This window comes from Schistocerca gregaria, chromosome 4, assembly GCF_023897955.1.
Source record: "Schistocerca gregaria isolate iqSchGreg1 chromosome 4, iqSchGreg1.2, whole genome shotgun sequence".
NCBI classification, from domain to species: Eukaryota; Metazoa; Arthropoda; class Insecta; order Orthoptera; family Acrididae; genus Schistocerca; species Schistocerca gregaria.
The window spans coordinates 34,809,209-34,831,521 of NC_064923.1; positions in this window are offsets into that span (position 1 = coordinate 34,809,209).

The window sequence follows — 22,313 nt, forward strand, 5'->3', positions numbered from 1 at the left end:
ACTAAATGAATGCTGTGTAGCATGGAAACCATTCATTTCCGTACATAATTAGAACTCCTTTGTTCCGTACCCTCTCATTGATGAATCCCTAGAGTTTTTGTAAACAGTGGGAAGGATCACTCTCTATATGAACCTACCAATAAAACAGTTGAACTCATAAGGCAACAATGGCTTAAACACCAGAAATTAGGGCAGGATGAGGTCGTAAATTTAACTCACGAGACACAATATTATTTCGTACTTCAGAATGAGGTCTCCAAGCACGAAAAAATTGTAGTTGGCCCCTCGGCTAAAATTTTTGTTCATCTCATACAAAACAAAACATCTAAATAACGCAATGCTAATTTAAGAAACAGTTTACTGTTAGAGATATCGCCACGCTACAGGAGTTAAATTAAAATTTAGTGATAAAATTGGCCCGGCCGGAGTGGCCGAGCGGTTCTAGGTCTGGAGCCGCACGACCGCTACGGTCGCAGGTTCGAATCCTGCCTAGGGCATGGATGTGTGTGCTGTCCTTAGGTTAGTTAGGTTTAAATGGTTCTAAGTTCTAGGAGACTGATGACCTTTGAAGTTAAGTCCCATAATGCTCAGAGCCATTTTTTGTTGTTGATAAAATTGGGCTCTGCTTCTGTTCATCTCTGAGCAGGTTTATTTACGTAAAATGCGTCACTTTAATTTACAGTGATACTGTAGAATGGTTGCTGACAGCTGGTCAGAATTCCACTAACTACCAGGCTGAATCATTGGTGCAGTTTTTAAATCATTAACGCAACCACTACTAGCTACTGGAGTTTCCACAAATCAAACATATAATACCATCAACACACATTATTGTTTCTGGTGATCAACAGAAGCTATTGTGCAGCAATAAATGACAATGACTCAAACTCTCAGTGGTGGATAACAACGGACCTTAAATGTAATAAACTAATAGACTAGTTGGAGAAACAACAATCTGAGTTCACAGCTAAAAACTAAGACACAATATCTTCACAAAAAAGCGACAACTTTAATTGTCCCATAGTTCGATTAGATATGGAATTAAAATAACGTTTGCACTAACTGCAGTTGCACACTTCAAAACTATCAGAGTCCAAAGTGAGCCTGAATAATGCTTAGAGCTGCGACTGTGCTACATCGAAAACGGCACAAAAGCTGCGGCTGGAGCACCGCTCGTACCGAGCCACGGACCTCAGGAACCGGACAGGCCGACAACCAGGCTGCGGCGGATGGCAACACAGGCCACGAGGCAGCTGGTCGAGTGTGTGACCACAAGCATAAATTTACAACTTTGTGTACTTAAATTTAATTGAAATTCCGATTGCGCCATTAGCTGCGTGCTAAAATTCTACTTCAAAAACATGTTTCATTATAATTTCTAAGAACCGTAGTTTGGCCGTAAATTAGTGTTTAACTATTCACAATTTGCGCTTTCAAAGGCTCCACAAACTGTGCATTCCTGAACTTTTTTTATTTTCTTACTAAAAAGATGTTTGGATCTAGTGAGATGTGAACCAGCTACACGTCATTTTATTCTTCACGTTATTGTGTAACGCTTTCCGCCTGTTTAACTGAGTAGTAATGTGTCTGCCTACCGCGCAGCGTGTCCAGGTTCGATTCTCGGCCGTGTTGGAAATTCTCTCCACTCGTGGACTGGGTGTCATGTCGTCTTCGTCATCATTTCATCCCCACCGAAATGCAAGTCGCCCAATGTGGCGTCACCTGAAATAAGACTTGCAACTCGGCGGCCGAACTTCCTCGGACTACAACTCCCGGCCATCGATCAAATTCTTCTCCTATAACACTACTCGTTGCTTTGCGGCAGAAATGAGCGGACACAGTCAGCTTGAGGCTGCCTGCAGACAAGACGGGCAGGAGCCGAACCCCGCGCCCTGGCCCGGGCGCCCTCCACCTCTCACTGCACTACTCTCTCACATCATACTGACCTTTCTTACTGTTGTTATTTCTTTTTTAAACTTGTGACTCGAAAAAGGAAGAAAAATATCGGCGTTAATCCCACTTGTCTTCTATCACTTAAAAAAATCTTTGCTAGTTGTTGCCTGAACCATTTTTATTTAATTTTCGTTAATAATTAAATAAACAAGACAAAAAAGGTAACAAAAATAAAATAAAGTGTATGATAGCGTTTGGTTTGTCGAGCGTTCAACTGCGCGGCCACAAGGCCCATACAAAAATCCCAATTTTTACACAATCCAATCTTGCCACTGTCAAGAATGATAATGAAATGATGAGGACAAGACAGACACCCAGTCCCCGGGCAGAAAAAAATCTCCAACCCGACCGGGAATCGAACCCCGTACCCCGTGATCCAGAGGTAGCAACGCTAGATGAAATAAAGTGTATAACAATACACCTGAAACAGACCATCACGAAAGTACCAAAAAATGGTTCAAATGGCTCTGAGCACTATGGGACTCAACTGCTGTGGTCATCAGTCCCCTAGAACTTAGAACTACTTAAACCTAACTAACCTAAGGACATCACACACATCCATGCCCGAGGCAGGATTCGAACCTGCGACCGTAGCAGTCGCACGGTTCCGGACTGCGCACCTAGAACCGCGAGACCACCGCGGCCGGCACGAAAGTACCATGAAGACCGCTTAACTCACCTCTTTTTTTATGTCAGTTTTACCAAAAGAAAGGCAACAGGCATGAAACAAACAGAAAACGGGTTTTACACATAATCCAGCTCAACGGTTAAACATAGTATACAGTATATTCGCAAAAAGCGCATGATAGCGTGGCATCTTTTGCCATGTCCAGTGGGCCGTAAGCAAGTAATGAACATAATACGCGACAAACCAAGCTTATTTTTCTTCGCTCTGGGAAAGAAGGTTCAAGTGGAAATCAGGAGAATCCCAACGGCAAGAAATGCCAGTTGTCGGCGGAGCCAACTCCAACGTCTGTGTTCGCAGGAGGGCAACCGATGACATAAAATATCCGTTTCACGCAACAGCTGCATCGATCTGTCTAACTAAGGCCAATGCGAAAAAGTCGAACGTTGCTGGGGACAAGGTTATGGATCACTTGGTACATGAGGACGCCGCTTCCATCGGAAAAAGAGATAGGTTGACGTCGGACCAGATAACTTTGCAATCTGCCTCTGGCAATAGATACTCCTCAGAGGAAGCACGATTTGGAAACGCCCAGCGACATAATAGCACTTTACAGAAAGATGTGAATGGGAAAGAACGGAAACCCCAAATAACTGACATGAATAAAAAATTCGCGAATATGTCTTTATTCATTATTTATGCTACCAACGCCTACTGGAGGGAGTCCGCCCGCAGGTTGGAGTCGGGCAAAAAGGAGAGCTGTAAGTGATTGCGGGACGCGAAGACACGTGAAAATATGGGTCCCCAGGAGCCTTGATCTGAACATCAGGAAGGTCCAAACTTAACAGCCGGCCGAAGTGGCCGTGCAGTTCCAGGCGCTACAGTCTGGAGCCTAGCGACCGCTACGGTCGCAGGTTCGAATCCTGCCTCGGACATGGATATGTGTGATGTCCTTAGGTTAGTTAGGGTAGTTCTTTGTTCTAGGCGACTGATGACCTAAGAAGTTAAGTCGCATAGTGCTCAGAGCAATTTTGAGCCAAACCTAACATTAACTGGGGTCTCGCCATCCGAAAAATACTATTTCGCCATGTAAACTTCCGTTATTCGTTGTAACTTTTGGGACATTATCGCAGGAAGGGGAAAATTTGTGCAACAAAATAGGCTTTACTCAACACGTTAAGTCTGCAAGATCCGTAGCTTATGATGCAACGAGTCGAAGCGACACTCGTATTCAAGGATCGGTCCTTAAATCCTATCCGTGATGGACTTCCAGTTTAACCCAGCTATCTTCCATGGACAGCGATCGATTGTTTTGTTTTCCTTTAGGGCGCTAAAAACAACTGGGGTCATACGCGGCCAAGTCAAAACTATATAACACAAAGACAGAGAGGAGTTAAAAAAAAAAAAAAAAAAAAAACGAGTATACGGCAGTCCCAATAGACATAATAGAAGACAGCTAAAAACAAGGGCTAAAAAAGGCACCATACAGAAGCGGAGATCCAAAACTAAAAGTTAAATGGCTTTCGCCATATTGCTTTGGCGGGTAACATGTAAAACACTGACGACAGCCCGCGCGTCATTTGCTAAAACGGGCGATAAATCAGACGGCATACCCAAGCGTGAACGTGAACGGTTAAAAAAAGTGGCTGAGAGTTAAAACTTGGGAGCAATGTGTACAAAGTGGTGGGGTAGCACCACTTAGCAAATGACGATGGCTAAAAAGACAGTGCTCAATACGCAGCCTAGTTAAAATGACCTCCTCCCGGCGAGGCCGACAGGAGGTTGTCCAAGCCGCTGGAAGAGGCTTAATAAGCCGGAGCTTTCTCCGTGAAGGAAGGATCATTGGCAATGCTAAATGGACGCCACCTCCTCACAGACAGCAAGATCATCGCAGGGAATATAGGTACTCGTGGGCTGAGGCATGAGGACTGCAGTCTTGGCAGCAGCGTCAACAGCCTCGTTCCTGGCAGACTGACATGACCAGGAATCCACAGAAACATCACACTGGCTCCACTAAGAGTGAGCAGGTGACAGTTTTCGTGGACCCGCTGCACTAAGTGATGGGCGGTGTACAACGCGCAAAGACTTTGAAGGGCGCTGAGTGAGCCTGAGCAGATGACACAATTGAAAAGACTGTGCCGCCGAATGTATTCTGTGGCCTGGTACAAGGCGAAGATCTCGGCTGTGAGTACTGAGCAGTATGCCAGAAGCTGATATCGAAAGACACGGGTGCCAATGACGGAGGCACACCCGACCCCACAGTCAGTCTGAGAGCCATCAGCGTATACAAATGTACTACCGTGAAGTTCCATACGAATGTCGTGAAACTGAAGGTGACAGACCGAGGCTGGAATAGTGTTCTTAGGAAGTGAATGAAGACCAAGGATAAAATGGGCCGCTTCACGAAGACAAGGTGGTAAAGGTTCGCACCCACCGGGAAAGTTGCAGGTAGTGTGAAGAAAAGTCGCCGCAGCAATGCTAAAAGCGGAGTCCAGCAGGTAACAGAGAAGAGGGACGCGCCCCATATTGACGATCACTGGAATCATCAAAGAAGGAGGCATAGGAAGGGTGGCCACCCATAGCACACAAACTGTACGCATACCTGCTGAGAAGAAAGTCACAGGGGTAGGACAGTGGTATTTCAGCAGCTTCAGCATACAGACTCTCAACTGGGCTAGTCAAAAAGATGCCCATGGCCAAACAGATGCCACAATGGTGCACAGTGTAGAGGCGGCGAAAGAGGGGCGGTCGTGCAGATGCATAAACAAAGCACTCATAGTCGCGTTTCGAATGGACAAGAGACCAGTACAAACGGAGGAAATTGGTTCGATCGGCACCCCAGAAGTACCATTGATTACATGTAGGTCATTGAGGGACTGCATACAGCGGGCTACAAGGTAAGACACATGGGAGGACCAAGAGAGTTACCTATCGAGTATGAGCCCTACGAATTTCGTAGTTTCGACAAACGAAAAGGCAACAGGCGTTGCCAGAAATTCATACAGACGGTTTTGTCAGTGGAAAAGCGAAAGTCACTGCTATGCTCCGAGAGTAAATACGATTAAGACATTGCTAAAGACGCCGCTCAGTGAGACAGGTCCGTGGAGAACTGCAATAGGCCGCAAAATCGTCAACAAAAAGGGAGCTAGAGATGCCCAGTGGGAGACACGCCCTTATACGGTTAGTGGCGATAACAAAGAGGACGACGCTCAGGACTTAACCCTGAGGCGCACCATTTTCCTAGTCTGACAAGGCAGAACCCACACGCACCTTGAAAAGTCGATCTTTTAAAAATGCCTGAAGGAAACATGGCAGGCGTCCATGGGAGCCCCAAGTGTGAAGAGTACAGAGGATACGAGTTCTCCAGCAGGTATCATAGGACTTCTCCAAATCGAAAAACACGGCCACAGTCTGGGAATTCCACAGAAATCCATTCATGACATGGGTGGACAAAGTAACGAGATGGTCAACTGCAGAACGCCGCGCTAGAAATCCACACTGTGCATTCGTTAGTAAATTGTGAGACTCGAGCCACCATAGCAGCCGGGTATGAATCATACTTTCCATCTTCTTGCAAACGCAGCAGGTAAGAGAGTTTGGGCGTTTGCCAGTAGGAAGGTGTTAGCCCTTACTGGCCTTAGGTATGGGCATGACAGTGGCTTCACGCCAGCGTCCTGGAAATGTGCCCTCTGCCCAGACGTGGTTTTACACGTTAAGCAGAAAGTGCTTGCCTGCAAGAGAAAGGTGCTGTAACATCTGAATGCAGATGGCGTCTGGACCTAGGGTGGAGGATCGGGATGAACTGAGAGTACGATCTAGCTCCCTCATAGAAAAGGCAACATTGTAGCACTCACGATTTGAAGAAGAGAAGGGTCTCACCTGAGACTCCTCCGCTCGTTTCCGATGGTGGAAAGCAGGTTGATAGTGGTAAGAGCTCGAAACTTCCGCAAAATGGTGTCCCAAAGTGTTGGAGACAGCAATAGGGTCCACGATAACATCGCCTGCTACTGTCAAGCCCAAAATTGGAGGATGGATCTTAGTCCCAGACAGCCGTCGGAGGCTGGCCCATACGACAGAACGGGTGGAACTGTTAAAATAACTAGTGAATGAAATCCAACTAGCTCTTTTGTTATCCTGAAGAACGTGACGACACTTTACTTGCGTCTGTTTATAATAATGCAGTTTGCCCATGACGCGGAGAGTACGTCTCTCTGCGCAAATTGCGTCGTGGCACGCCTCAGCCCACTGTGACACAAAATGGTAAAGGGGAAGTGCGAGGAATGCAACTTTCTGCAGCAGTAAGGATAACGTTTGTGAGATATTCCACCTGGTCATCGCAACTGGGGAAATCTTCTTCTTCGAAGGACGACAGGGAGGAGTAAAGCTGCTAGTGAGCCTTAGTAAGCTGCCATTTGGGCGTGCGTGTGGGTGGTGTAGGAGTCAGCAGACAGATGCCACTTCGGAAATGGTTTCTAGAGTAGGTGTCAGAAAGAATGGACCACTCAAGACGATGGGCAACCTTGGCTGTGCAAAGTGACAGGTCCAAATGGGAATAGGTGTGCAAGGAGTCGGAAAGAAAAGTGCGTGCTCCAGTGTTAAGGCGGAAGAGGTTAAGTTGGTTAAGAAGGTCAGCCAAGAAGGCACCTCCTGTCAGGTCCTGGGAGAACCCCAAAGGGGATGATGCGCATTAAAATCACCGATTAGTAAATGGGCGAAGTAGCTGCCCAATAAGCTAAAGGAAGCCTTCCCTGGTGTCACCGAATGATGGAGGGACATAAATGGTACACAGGGAAAAACTCAGGTGGGGAAGGAAAACGCGAACTGCGGCAGCTTGGGTAGTCAGAGGGATAGGTTGACTATGAATGTCATCAAATATGAGCAGCATGACGCCTCCATGAGATGAAATTCCAACCTCAGGGGAAATGTCAAAACGATTCAGTACGTAATGTGAAAGCTCAATGCGGTCGTGAGGGCGCGGTTTCGTTTCCTGAAAGCAGAACCCAAGGGGATGCTGCGATGCTAGAAGCGGCTGTAAATCCTCTTTGTGGGACCGAAGGCCGAGAACGTTCCATTTGAGGACAGTTATGATGAGGAAGAGATGTAGGGATGTCAACTCGTTGGCTGCCTAGTGATAGCTGGTGTAGAGTCGCTACTACAGAGCACATGAGCAGGATGATCCTGCTCCATGTGGCCACAAAAGCATTGGCTGGTCAGTCTGTGGAGTCCAACGCTAAAAAACAGTGCACCAGCGATACGGAGGCCGGCCAGGCTAAGGTACCACGTGACGACACCATCGAAGAGGATGTCCAAGTTGACTAACGAGAAGATTGTTTGCCTTTCGTTGACTTCTTCGAGCATTTCTGGTTAAAGGAAGACTCGGGTGTCGTTTGGCTGGAGGGACAGAAGAAGTCTACATTGGAGTACTCCTTCTGTCCTTTCCAGCCTACTGGTTGTGTACCTGGTGGCTTCGCCCTTTGAGTTTGACGGTTTGTTGCACAGCTGGATGGGGGGGGGGGGGGGGGATGGTGATGCTACCTTGACACTGGGCGATTTCACAACCTCACAGCTGAATTTAGGGTCACATGTCTGCTTGGCCATGTCGTTCATGGAGCGAGGGGTAACGATAATAGAACTACAGGTGCCAAACGGGAGAACACAGTGTTTGCGGCTAGCCAGTAACTTGCGAGCGACTGTGTAAGGTACTTTTTCCTTCACCCAGACCTTTTGGGCAGCCCGCTCATCAACATACACAGGACAATCCCGAGAGGAGGCGGCATGACCGCGGGGACAAGGAGGCGCACAATCACCCTTGTTTGCATCCGTACCACAGGTGACACATTTTGCTGGGTGTCGACAAGACGTTCTAGCGTGATTGAAACTGATAGCAGTGCATCAGGTTCAGAATGTACAGCCTGACTGTCATAATTTCAGAGCCTGCTTTGATCTTGGACTGCAGCACCATTCTATCAAAGATTATCAGTTAGACCGTCGAGCAGCCTGGTGTAAATTACACCTCGGGAAGAATTTAAAGTTCTATGGGCCTTGGCACAGACAAGGTAGCTGTGGAGAAGCGAGACAGCGAGCAGTTGTTGTGCCTGAGAATCAGAAGTAGTCTTTAAAATCAAAGTGCCATTCCGTAAAGGAGAGCAGGATTTCACAGGGCCGGCAACTGTGTCAACACCTGTCTAAATAATAAATGGATTGACTGTGGTGAAGGACTGACCATCTTCAGTACGTGAGACCACGAGAAACCGTGGTGCAGCGGGAACGGTCTTTTAATCATTAACCTCATTACGTTTTGTAGACGTTGATTGGGTAGGTGACTGTCTTATTGCGAGTAAATCCCCCATGATTGCCAGCGTCTCCGATGGCGCACTCCAACGAGAGGAGAACAAAGAAAAGAAAAGGATCGAAAAAGAAAGGTGAGACTATTGTTACATCAGCGACAGACACAATGCAGAATATTCCCAATAACATCCCAGATATGTTCCCCAAGGGAAGGGAAAAAGAATGGCTAGAGGATAGACATGCAACACAGAAGGGAAAAAATGCTGCTAAGGCTGGGGCCCTGTGGTAACGAACCCGCCTAAAAGTGGCGATCCTCAGGTGGGGGGGGGGGGGGGGGCTGGGACAACGATCGGTAACAACACCGAACGATGGATGGTCAGTGACCACCACAGCCCATGGAGTTCCAACCGTGTCAAATCTCCACAAACAGAGTAACCGACATTTCCCGCCGTTAACCTGTGGTCACATAAGAAGACAAATGCATCCAAAACGTCCTTGAGCACCGCGTGTCATTATGAGTATGAAGAACTGATTGACTGAGTAGGGTTATGGGACTAAACGGCGAGGTTAGCAGTCCTGTGACTCGACAGTTACTTGTGTAAGATAGAGAAGCCTGCTAAAAGTCGGCTGATCCAGTCAGAGGGGTAAAACTATCAAGCGAGGAAGCGATAAAACGTTAGGCCAAACCTAAAAACTGGAAAAACACAGAGAGATAAATGAGCGGCCTTGGCAAGGGGATTGGTCATGGGTCCTGGACTCAGAAAACACGAAGAGAGGCCCGAAGCACGACCACACTGCCCCTGCTCCAGCAGTAAAGCAAAATCTTATAACTGATAATAAAAACCACTTTCATGTAGCAAACTGAGGATCATTTCAACCATCCGCGAACTGTCTGCTAATGTATATTAACAACAAGGAATCTGGAAGGCTATATTTAGTACGGACGGCGAAAATAAGGGAACATCTCACCAATATACAGGATACCGTCAGTCTGGCCCACAGCCACATTGTGGGGGTGGCTGGATACACAAGAGAATACAATGGGTGTGCTTAGTATGGCAGATGCATAGACAGCATAACATGGTAGACTCCTGAGAGGAACAGAAGGAAGAGCGCCAGACTGCAGTAGTCTCCTTGATTGTGGGGAATTTATTACTGAGAGCAGTAGTGCATCTGATGTCATTACACTTTCGGTCAAAGGGAGATTTGATGTGTATCAGCATATCTGCATCTGGAATCATGAAAGAGAATGGAAGGCAAGTATCTTCCTTTCTAGCCAAACGGTCAGTCAGTTCATTCCCTGGGATGCCCACATTTCTTAGAACCCAGATAAAGACAAATTAGCAGGCGGCATTCCAAGGGCAGACAGAAGGTCTCGGCTAGCAGGGACTAAAGGTGATGACAGTAGCATCTGTCTATAGCCTAGAGGCTGCTAATTGAGTCTGTGCATATTCAAACATAATGGAGGCCTGAGTAACAGAATGGCTAGCAGCTTTGCCGTGAACACACGACATGATGCCACCAGTAAATGGCATTCCGTGCCAGTGGGAGATGTAAAAGTGTATCCCACCCCATCTATCGTTCTAGAACCACCTGTGTAGAAGATGGTAGCACCCTGGAACGTTTCAAGGATGGAACATATAGGCTCCAGAATGTCGTAGGTGCTACAGGGACCTTAGGACCCTGGAACAGGTCGGTCCTAAACTGTGGTCTAGGCACCATCCAAGTGTGGGAGGAAATACAGGGCACATTCCAGTGAGTGCAGATGGAGATCCAAACAGAGGGAAGTAAGATGTATTGAAACCAGGAATCCCTTCAAGTGCGGGTATCAGGAGGGGCACATCCCTCGTTTGCAAATTCAGGGTACATGGGATGTTCAGGGAATTGTTGAATGACGATTGCGTAAGAAACCAGGAGTTGGTCCCACTATATTTTCAGAGGAGCAGTCCCTACTTCTGCGAGGACACTGTCGACGGGACTAATGCAAAAGGCACTGACAGTCTAATGCACCCCGTAATGATGAACAGGATCAAGTAGTTTCGGAGTAAAAGGAGCGACTGAGCTGTAAGCCTAAGACCCATAATCTAGTGTGCACAAAACCAGAGTGGGGTAAAGATGGAGAAGCGTAGCACAGTTTGCCCCCCAAGGCATGTGGGTCAATAGGTGGAGAGAATTAACACATTGACTGCGACAATTACACGGGTTGTGACGCCATGTTAGCCATGTTGTTTCATGTATACCTTGTACTACGGGCCGTGTGAACCATAAGTGGCTCACATGCAGAGTTGTATTTAGAGGCCTCGTGAACCTCATAGGGCTCACACATACTGCGTTTCAATTATGGATTTAAAAGTGGTGACTCCACTGAACACTCTCATTTTCGTAGCACTCAGTATTGTTACAATTGGTAGCCATGGTAATTCCTAACGTCGGCGTACGGTTAAATGGTACAGAAAGATCGTTTTTTAAATCTTTTTTAGAACATGTTTTTAAATGCTCAATTGCTGTACAACTGGGCAAACAAAGGATCAAAGTCTGGCATACAAATAATCCCTTTAAGGGCGAGACTCTACTGCTGTTCAATGCCAAAGATCCACAACCACGAGCAACATTGCAACCATTGCACGAAGATAACAGCCATCGCCTTGGGACAGTAGAGGGACCAAAGCAGAGCAGCCAAAGATGATGTTCGGGCTTTTGTAAACGCTTGTGAAGAATAGAAGAAAGGAAGGATGCTCCTAAAAAAGTGAAGGGTGTGAACTAAGTGCAATAAATGTGACAGTTTTATGTGCAGTGCGTGTTTTAGTGACGTTGACAATGCTGTGTTGAAGAAGTAGAATATTCTAAGATCTTTAGTTATCAAATAGTCACACCAAATAAAAAAACTGTAATTAATATAATATGTAGGTAATATAATCAAATAAACTAAGTGTTTGAATCATTTATTGAAAAACGATTTTTTTGTACTGTAGTTGTTGTGGTCTTCAGTACTGAGACTGGTTTAATGCAGCTCTCCATGCTACTCTATCCTGAGCAAGCCTCTTCATCTCCCAGTACCCACTGCAACCTACATCCATCTGAATCTGTTTAGTATATTCATCTCTTGGTCTCCCTCTACGATTTTTACCCTCCACATAGTCCTCCAATACTAACTTGGTGCTCCTTTGATGCCGCAGAACATGTCCTACCAACCGACCCCTTCTTCTAGTTAAGTTGTGCCACAAACTTCTCTTCTCCCCAATCCTTTTCAATACCTCCTCATTAGTTATATGATCTACCTATCGTCAGCATTCTTCTGTAGCACCACATTTCGAAGGCTTCTATTCTCTTCTTGTCCAAACTAGTTATCGTCCATGTTTCACTTCCATACATGGCTACGCTCCATACAAATACTTTCAGAAACGACTTCCTGACACTTAAATCTATACTCGATGTTAACAAATTTCTCTTCTCCAGAAACGCTTTCATTGCCATTGCCAGTCTACATTTTATATCCTCTCTACTTCGACCATCATCAGTTATTTTGCTCCCCAAATAGCAAAACTCCTTTACTTATTTAAGTGTCCCATTTCCTAATCTAATTCCCTCAGCATCACTCGACTTAATTCGACTACATTCCATTATCCTCGTTTTGCTTTTGTTGATGTTTCATGACACTGTCTATTCCGTTCAACTGCCCTTCCAAGTCCTTTGCTGTCTCTGACAAATTACAATGTCATCGGCGAACCTCAAAGTCTTTATTTCTTTTCCATGGATTTTAATACCTTCTCCGAACTTTACTTTTGTTTCCTTCACTGCTTGCTCAATATACAGATTGAATAACATCGGGGATAGGCTACAACCCTGTCTCACGTCCTTCCCAACCACTGCTTCCCTTTCGTGCCCCACGACTCTTGCAACTGTCATCTGGTTTCTCTACAAATGGTAAATAGTCTTTCGCTCCCTGTATTTTACCCCTGCCATGTCCAGAATTTGAAAGAGAGTATTCCAGTCAACATTGTCAAAAGCTTTCTCTAAGTCTACAAATGCTAGAAACGTAGGTTTGCCTTTCCTTAATCTAGCTTCTAATATAAGTCTTAGTTTTAAATCACATGTGGGTCATGTGGCCACAGATTATAATTGTGTTAAAATGTGGTTGTTGGGCCACGTGAGTCGTATGTGGCTAACGCCTGTTATCCGTCCACATCAGTCATAAATTAACATTTTGTCAAGTAACTTAATTCTACATGTCCAAAAGAAGACACCTGATGCAAAAAGTCAATTTGGCTTCAGAAGTAATATTCGTGATTTCAGTGTGGCATAGCAAAGCATAGTCCACATTTCATTATGGCAATCAATGTATTAAGCTTCCCCATGCAAGTAGTCTTCAAGTGGCGAATATGGGGTAACAAAGTAAGCTTTTGTCAAAAAGAGGGCCTGTGAAACTGGACTGTGCTACAACAATCAGGTGCTGGTTGGCTAAATCATCATCAGGGTCAACAGCGAAAAAACATAACCCGCATTTTGGAGGGAAAAAACTCGAAGCTATGAGAAAGGGCCCACGCAGAATCCCATCGAATTGCGCGTTGTAGCTGGCGTTCAGCAGACACTACCAACTGGGAGTTGCACCAGATAATAATCGTCGACATACAACGCTGGTGTAACCAGAGACGCAAAAGAGGTTACAAGCCCATTGATGGTGACGAAGAAGAGAGTGGAACTTCACACAAAACGCTGGGTGAGAGCTCGAACCATTCTAGGCTTGGCGGCTATCGATATTTCTTCAGAGATGCTAACTTTTCGGCACTGATGAGTCGGTCGCGAGGCGGCGCGGCGGTGAGGGGACGGACTGGCGAGCGGGAGTGAGTTGTTCAAGTGGTTCACACGGCTCTAAGCACTAAGGGATTTAACACCAGAGGTTCTCAGTCCCCTGGACTTAGAACCTCTTAAACCTAACCAACCTAAGGACATCACACACATTCATGCCCGAGGCAGGATTCGAACCTGCGGCCGTAGCAGCAGCGCGGTTCCGGACTGAAGCGCCTAGAACAGCTCGGCCACCCCGGCCGGCTGGAGTGAGTTATTGTTGGGAAGTGGAGAGAAGACGGCGGGACTGCACGAGGAGAGGAGGTAACCCTGTGGGTGAAGAGGTGTTTTGAAAAGGATTGTACAGGAGATAGTTTTAACGTCGGCATTCTGCCTTACCATCCAGACCGCTAGGTTTATTGTGTATAATGTTTTACAACTGAGTGTTTACTTTGTTCCGGACAGTCTGGTGTATCTTGAACTGTATGATATACCAAACCACGCTAACTCCGTGAGACACTTGTGTGGAGGTTTGAATGTCGGCATCCACCAATGAACACCGATATCAATATGGGATATAATCATCATGCACACGTACACGTTGCCAATCGGGTGGTCGAGCTGCTGCTGGGGTATAGCCTCTTATTCTTCCACCAGTGCCTGTCATAGCTCCTGAGGTGTCCTAGCGATTTGAAGACGTGCAGCGATACGTCGACCGAGAGCGTCCCAGACGTTCTCGGTGGGGTTTAGGTCTGGAGAACAGGCAGCCCTCTACATTCCTTCGCGATGGCAGCTCGGTGGGGCCGTGCATTATCATCCATCAGGAGGAAGGTGGGACCTTCAGCACCCCTGAAAAGGCGAACATACTGGTGCAAAATGACGTCCCGATACACCTGGCCTGTTACAGTTCCTCTGTCAAAGACATGTAGGGGTGTACGTGCATCAATCATAATCCCACCCCACACCATCAAACCACGACCTCCATAAAGGACCCTTTCATGGACATTTAAGTGGTTGGTATCTGGTTCCTGGTTCACGCCAGATGAAAACCCGGCGGGAATCACTGTTCAGACTATGCCTGGACTCGTCCATGAACATAAACTGGAACCACTGTTCCAGTGACCATGTACTGTGTTGTTGACACCAGGCTTTACGGGCTCTCCTGTGACCAGGGGTTAGTGGAATGCACCTTGCAGGGCCTCCAGGCGAATAAACCATGTCTGTTCAGTCGTCTGCAAACTGTGTTTCTGGAGACAACTGTTCCAGTGGCTGTGTTAAGGTCCCAAGCGAGGCTACCTGCAGTACTCCGTGGCCATCTGCGGGCACTGATGGTGAGATATCGGTCTTCTTTCGGTGTTGTGCACTGTGGACGTATCGTACTGTAGCGCCTTGAAACGTTTCCTGTCTGCTAAAACAGTTGCCATAATCTGGAGATCACACTTTGTGGCACACGGAGGGCCTGTAGTACGACCCTCTGTGTTTGACCTCCCTCCAGTCGCTCTAGTATTCTAACCCTCATAACGTCATCAATGTGTGTTCTTTGAGCCATTTTCAACACACAGTCACCATTAGCTCGCCTGGAAACGTCTGTACACTTACTCGCTGCACCATCCTTTGACATGCACCAACACACTTCTGCGTATGTGGACTGCTGCCAGCGCTACCGTGCAACGACCCCAGATCAGATGCACCGCACGGTCATACCCCGAGGTGATTTAAACCCGCAAACCGCCCACCAAAGAGTTGTTTCACCATGTATCAACATTATTCTTAATTTATGTGCATGAGAGTATTTGTAAGAGAAGTGTCTAATGTACTGGGTGTTTAAAAAGTCAGTATAAATTTGAAAACTGAATAAATCACGGCATAATGTAGATAGAGTGGTACAAGTTGACACACATTCTTGGAATGACATAGGGTTTTATTAGAACCAAGAAAATACAAACGTTCAAAAAATGTCCGACAAATGGTGCTTCATCTGATCAGAGTAGGAGTAATAAGCATAACAAAGTAAGGTCAAGCAAAGATGATGTTCTTTACAGGAAATGCTCAATATGTCCACCATCATTCGTCAACAATAGCTGTAGTCAAGGAATAATGTTGTGAACAGCACTGTAAAGCATGTCCGGAGTTATGGTGAGGCATTGGCGCGGATGTTGTGTTTCAGCATGTTGGTCGATCACGGTACACTTGCGACTTCAGGTAACTCCAAAGCCAATAATCGCACGGACTGAGGTATGGGGACCTGGGAGGTCAAGCATGACGAAAGTGGCGGCTGAGCACACGATCACCACCAAACGCCGCACGCAGGAGATCTTTCACGCGTCTAACAATATTTTTTTCGTTCTAATAATACTTCATGCCATTCCAAGCATGTGTGTCAATTTTTACTTCTCTATCTACGTTATTCCGTGGTTTACTAAGTTTTCAAATTTATACTGACTCTTTGATCATCTGGTAGATTATTGTTTGTCCAGTGGGGAGTCCATATGTAAGGTTACTCTTTCCCTAAAATGAATATATTTGGGCAAGGTTTTAAAACTAAAGTAAACTTACGATAGCCCTTTAGGCGTGCAGTGTTTTCTATGGAAAGGTATTGCCTATCACATTTGAAAAGCCCGGTTCTAGGCGCTTCAGTCTGGAACCGCGCGACCACTACGGTCGAAGGTTCGAATCCTGCCTCGGGCGTGGATGGGTGTGATGTCCTTAGGTTTAAGTAGTTCTAAGTTCTAGGGGACTGATGACCTCAGCTGTTAAGTACTCAGAGATATTTGCCAACATTTGAAAAGTTGCTATACATTCGTTAGTAACTGATACACTGCATGTATAAATGTTCTCTGAGTGGGAGTTTATTATTATAAATGTTATTTCTTCACTATTTGCTAATAAAAAATACAGATATACACAGTTCATGTGTAAAGTTACTCTTTTTTCCAAACGAATGTGTTTTTAAAACTGTAAGTGAACTTACTGTAGCCCTTTGGGCGCTCAGTGTATTTTATTTTTTTATGAAAAGGTATTATCTTTCTCATTTGAAAAGTGGTTACATTTGGTTTGGTACTGAAAGCCAACTGATGGGATTCATGTACAAATGTTCTCTCACTAGAAATTTATGACAATTGTTATTTCTGTTGACTGACTTTAATAAATATTGTGAACAATAAAAGATGAATGCTGCCCTGCCCTGAGGTCTAGTCCTTTCGCTTAGTCCTTTAGGCATTTTATGATACGCCAAGGTAATACCGCTTTCAGAGGTGATTGTAGTGCCAACTCTAACCCGGAAGAGCTGGTGGGATAAAAATTCGCCGATAAAATCGAGAGAAGGCCGCGAAAGCCCCAGTAATGGAAGATTACTAAAATATGACGGCACCAAGCCATATGTCTTATGTAGGTCGCAGAAGACCGCAACAAGGTGTCAGAGTTTACTGAAAGCTTGTCACATGGGTGTTTCCAATCTGAGTAAATGATCAGTCTTCCTGGAAGACCCACTGATACAGGGACAAAAGGCCCTGAGATTCGAGTACCCAACAAAATCAGAACTAACCATCCTCTTGAGCAGTTTACAAAAGAAGTTGGTCAGGCTAACCAGTCGGTAGCTGTCGAGGGAAGTTGGCTTCTCCCTGGGCCAACTACACTGTTTCGGCATAGCAAGGTGAAGACACTCTTGAGACAAATGTGCTTGAAGACCCTGAGTAGATGTTGCCTCTGGGTAACGTCCAAGTGTTGCATCATGTAGATGTGGATGGAATCTGGGCCTGGAGCCTAGTAATGTTTTAGACCCTGCAAGACTTGTTACTCAGTAAACGATCCGTTGTAGGCATCAGATTGGCGGGGATTGAAATAGAGGGGATTCTTCAGCTCGTTGTTTCTGCCAGAGGCTACAGAATAGGAAGACGATGCCAATACCATCACAAAGTGTGCCATAGGGTGTTCTGCAAGGACCAGTGGATCAGTACATAGAGCGCCCAGTAGGGCAAGACGCTGGACACGTAATTGTCACTGATGGGCCAAAAGGCTACAGAGCTTGGACCAGCCCTGTGATGAAGAGGCGTAGATTCCAGGATTCCTTTTTACTCTGTTTAGTTAGAGAGTGAGCCTTAGCACATCGACGCTTAAAAGTGATAAGGTTAGTCTGTGAGAGTGTCGTTTAAACTGTTGCAGCACCTGATGGCTGTCCTGATTGGCGAGTCATGTGACATTGGTCCTCCACAGCAGTGGTCGACGCGAGGGGGACAGCAGTGCCAGCAGCATGAAGAACAATGTCAGAGAAGTCTTGGACGCCTGCATCGATGTAGTCTGAGAGAGAGTGTGCACAGCAGATGTATATAAAGACCAATTATCTCTGTGGAATGCCTAACTTGGGGGCTTGTCTGCCTGGCAGCGGCAGGGGAACGATAGAATCACCGAAAAGTGCTAACTGTAAGAAAGATCATCATGGGGTAACCAGAGTAGAGAAGCCCCAAGAGCAGGAAAGGAGATCGTGAGATCGATGTCAGAAAAGTGCCGTGAACAACACTGAAGCATGTAGAAGACACAAAACAAAGTCCATAAAAAGTTGGTCAACTAGAAGACCATACTTACTGAAGCGATACTCCCTCAAAGGGTGGTCTTCATTGAAGTCACCAGGGAGGAGTTATTGTATTGAGGTATATAAGTCAACATAACGAAATGGCCTACCTGGGGGGAGGTAAACATTGTAAACAGTGAATGCTGCATCGGCTGCACTCGTACCATTATTGCTTCCAGTTTGGTACAAAGGGGGAACCAGTCACTAACGACATTGGTGCAAAGCAAAGTGGAGAGCCCTGCAGATGTTACCTCAGGGCTGGCACAGTTCTGACAGAACTCCTGATAACCATGAAAGATTGGAGAGTGGTCATCACAGAAGTGCGTTTCTTGAAGAGCTAGACAGAAATCATAATAAGAGTAAGCAAGTTGTTGTATTTCCAGTAAGTGACAGCAGTATCTGCTGCAAGTCGACTAGATTATCATGTAGCAAGAGTCCAGGTTAGATATAAAGAAGCCAAGGGGAGGTAATGTCACTGGGTCAGTGATCCTCACTGACAAGGATGTGCTGACATCCATAAATAAGGATCTCGAGGGGGGAGGCACTGCCAGGGAAGAGGGTTTCTCCTGAGACTTACTTTTCTTCTTCATCTTCTTCTTCCTCCCTTTCAGACGTTTAGGAGGGTAGGCACAAGGGAGAGCAGGCTTCTGGAAGATTTGGAACTGAAAGAGAGTGGGGCACCTTGGAGCGTACAGACTGTGCAACACATGGTCGAGTTGTGGTAGCAGGCCTCTGACTTGAGAGATGCCAGAGGGTGGGGTCCTGAGAGGGAGCCCCATCACCAGCAGGCACTGAAGAAGGGCATTGGCCAGAGAGCTGGAGCAACACATGAAGGGGAGGGCATGGAAACTGCAGGTTAGGGGAGAGTGGAGAGGGGCACAGGGCTGGGGTAAAGAACAGGTAGGAGGCGGAAAGGATGTAACAGGGGCCAAAGTGGAAGATATTGACATGGGCTGGAGACAGTCATATTTTTAATGAGCCTAAGTGTCAGGTACGTACACTCTTGTATCTTATTTTCTTTATTGTAAGCTGAGCAATCTGGCGAGTGTAGAGTCTGGAGGTCATGACAACTTAAAAACAAAGGTGACAGAACATAGGAGCTACCCTAATGGAGTGGGTGTCCACAGCCCCCACACACAGGGTCCACTGTACAGCAGTAAGACTTATGCCCAAAATGCAAGTGCTGAAAGCACCTCATATGAGGCATACCTACACCTTCACGTTACATCGGCTACACATTAACCTAGACCATCTCTGGGAGGGTATCTTCCTCAAAAGCGAGAAAGGCACTGTATCAGTGCAGTTCTCTTGACAGCCTTTCTATACACATCAGACAAAATGAAAACCGCATCACTCCAGAGTAGCCCGGAGTTCCTCATCAGTCTGAAGGATGAGGTCACTATGAAAAATCAATTGCTCAACCATATTCAGAGATTCATGGGGGATAATAGAAACTGGGACACCACCCAGACGATTAAAAACACGAAGAGCTGCAGAATCGTGAGAGGGAGTGGGGATGGGGGGACAGAAGAAGCTTTGATCAATGGAAAGCCTGACTACATCTTATTGAGATACTCAACCATACTTGTCCTCGGCATTATCTGTAAGAAACAATGGCTTTGTGGCGGTGAATGTTTCTCCGTCTGTCCTAGTACAGACCAGGCGTCAGAGAAAGTGTTTCATCCTAAGATGGTGAGCGTGGCCCGTCTCCCAGCGTGTAGCCAAGGAACAGAAGGCTGGTGGGCCATACAAAGCAGCATTCAATGATCCATTACCACTCAAAGAGATGCATGTTTGAGAACAACCAGATTTTTGCAGCTTGATACACTTCATGCACCAAGCATCCACTTTGATACCACCCACTCCAATCAGGGGCTCTCCCCATGGGAACCACCCAGCCACAGCAAAAGCCCTCTGGCATGGCAGCCATTGCCAGGAGTTCCAACGCTCCAGGATGACAAGCAACCACTTCTTGGAATTCATGGGGAGGCAACAGCTCAGTTATCAGTAGTGTGATCCTCTTGTTGTCAGGGGGCTCAGCCAGATGATACATAACAGCCACACCACATGGGCTGGCTACATGTGCTGGTGAGCTAGTGGGATGGAGGGGGGCTATTGCAGGGAAGGGAAAGGAATCCCCACCATAGATGCTAGGGAGGGCGTTCTTGCCCAAATGGCTCACACTAGACAGAAAATTTGGAAGTGAAGGTTAGAACTCCAAGGGGGGACCAAGTGGCAATAAAGAATGAAAGAGATGGGTAAGAAGAACAAAACCGCAGGGAATACAGGAAACCAGGTGGATAGCCAGGTCGACATAAATAAAAACACAGAGAGGGGAAGGTGGGGGGGGGGGGGGGGGCAGCGAGGAAGAACAAGGATGGCGAGGTAGGGGCTTGGTGAAGGAAAAGCAGCCCAGGAAGAAAGAATGCGCTGCAATGCTCAGGGCCCTGTGTGCACCACAGCTGAACTCACGAAAGAACTGTGAGCCCCATAGGGCATGAGTATGAACTACAAAGAAGTACAATAGCATCATCGGCAAATGTGCAGACGATAAGACCACCTCCCAGTGCTGACCAGCCACCCAGTTCTACAGTACTAATAGGGTCTACATTAAGGAATACCAAAATAGCGTGTATAACTTCCCTGCAGGACACCTTGATACACGTCTATGGGGCAGTAAGACAACCATTCACATAAATAGATGCCTGAATACCAGTAACTACACAGGTGAACATCCACCATGCAGCATCCTTAAAACCGACAGCCATCAACATAGAACAGAAATCAAGGTTAACTTTGTCCAATGCATGAAGCTCCTGACACATGAACAATGGAAACAATCAAGATCAGATCACGACATTCAGCTATGGCAGTGGAAACAATCGAGATTACGACATTCAGCTATGGTAGTCAGGAGAAAACATCCTGGGAGAGAGCTCTGATAATGTGCAATGATGTCAGCAAACAAAACTGACAAATAACTATTTATCACCTGGACTACTATTTTATAACCAAAATTGAGTAACGTTACTGGTTGGATCTGATCCACAGAATGAAAATAATTTTTCTGACTCCTTGCACTACTTCATTCACCATATGTGTTGTTGTATCTCTTGTTAGAGGCTAAAACCGAACATAAAATTCTTTGGGAAAACCATCCAAACCAGGTGATTTGTGGGAAGGATAGTGAACTGCAATGTCATATCTCATCACTGTGAAAAACTGCCAAAATCTCCTGATGGAGAGCTGATGTAACAGCAGTATAAAGGAGGGAAGCCTCTATGCAACCTACTGCCATTAACAGTCTCTCTAGTAATTAATATCATTTTGCTATTTCAAAACTCCAAAACAAACCAAATCAAGCACTGTCATCGATTATATGGAAAACAATCCCATTAAGTACATGTGCTCAGTGTAGACAGCCACTTCTTTTTCTTCATTTCGACGCCAGCACCACTTCTCTGTGGATCTAAGTGGTGAATACACTTTCTTCTGAACATCAGAGGCAGCACACACGACATGGAAGTTGACACCCTGCCTCCCACACACTGACATACTACAGCAGTATAGGTACCAACAAATATTACGCTATAATAAGCCAAAAGCTGACATTGTTCTGTTCTTCGTTATGTATGTAAGGTAGTGCGGATCAAGAAGTCATTGTTGCCATGTGGACTGCCGACTGTGTAAAATTGCATGTAACAGCATGTAGGTGCTGTCATTACACCGAGCTTAACTTCCTCTGCTGTGAACATTTATTCTGCAATTACATTCGTGTGACAGCTTGAATAGTCAGCTAAGCATCAAGATATACAGCACTGAATTAGCAGCTGTGTAGGGATCCTGCAAATAGGACCAAAGCTAAATGTGCTATTGATAAGTTCAGAAAGCTATCTGAACAAAAAGTAAAGCACTTTTTCTTCTCTGTCAGTTGCCTGGCACACATACAGAAGAAAGCCAGTTGCACATTAAAAGCGAAGGTATTGGAAACCAGAAATTTCTACAGAACAGAAATTTTCGTAATGAATTACAACATTATTAATTCAAGACATTTGCAAATCAAACTACCCATGTGACAATTAAATTTAGGTTCTG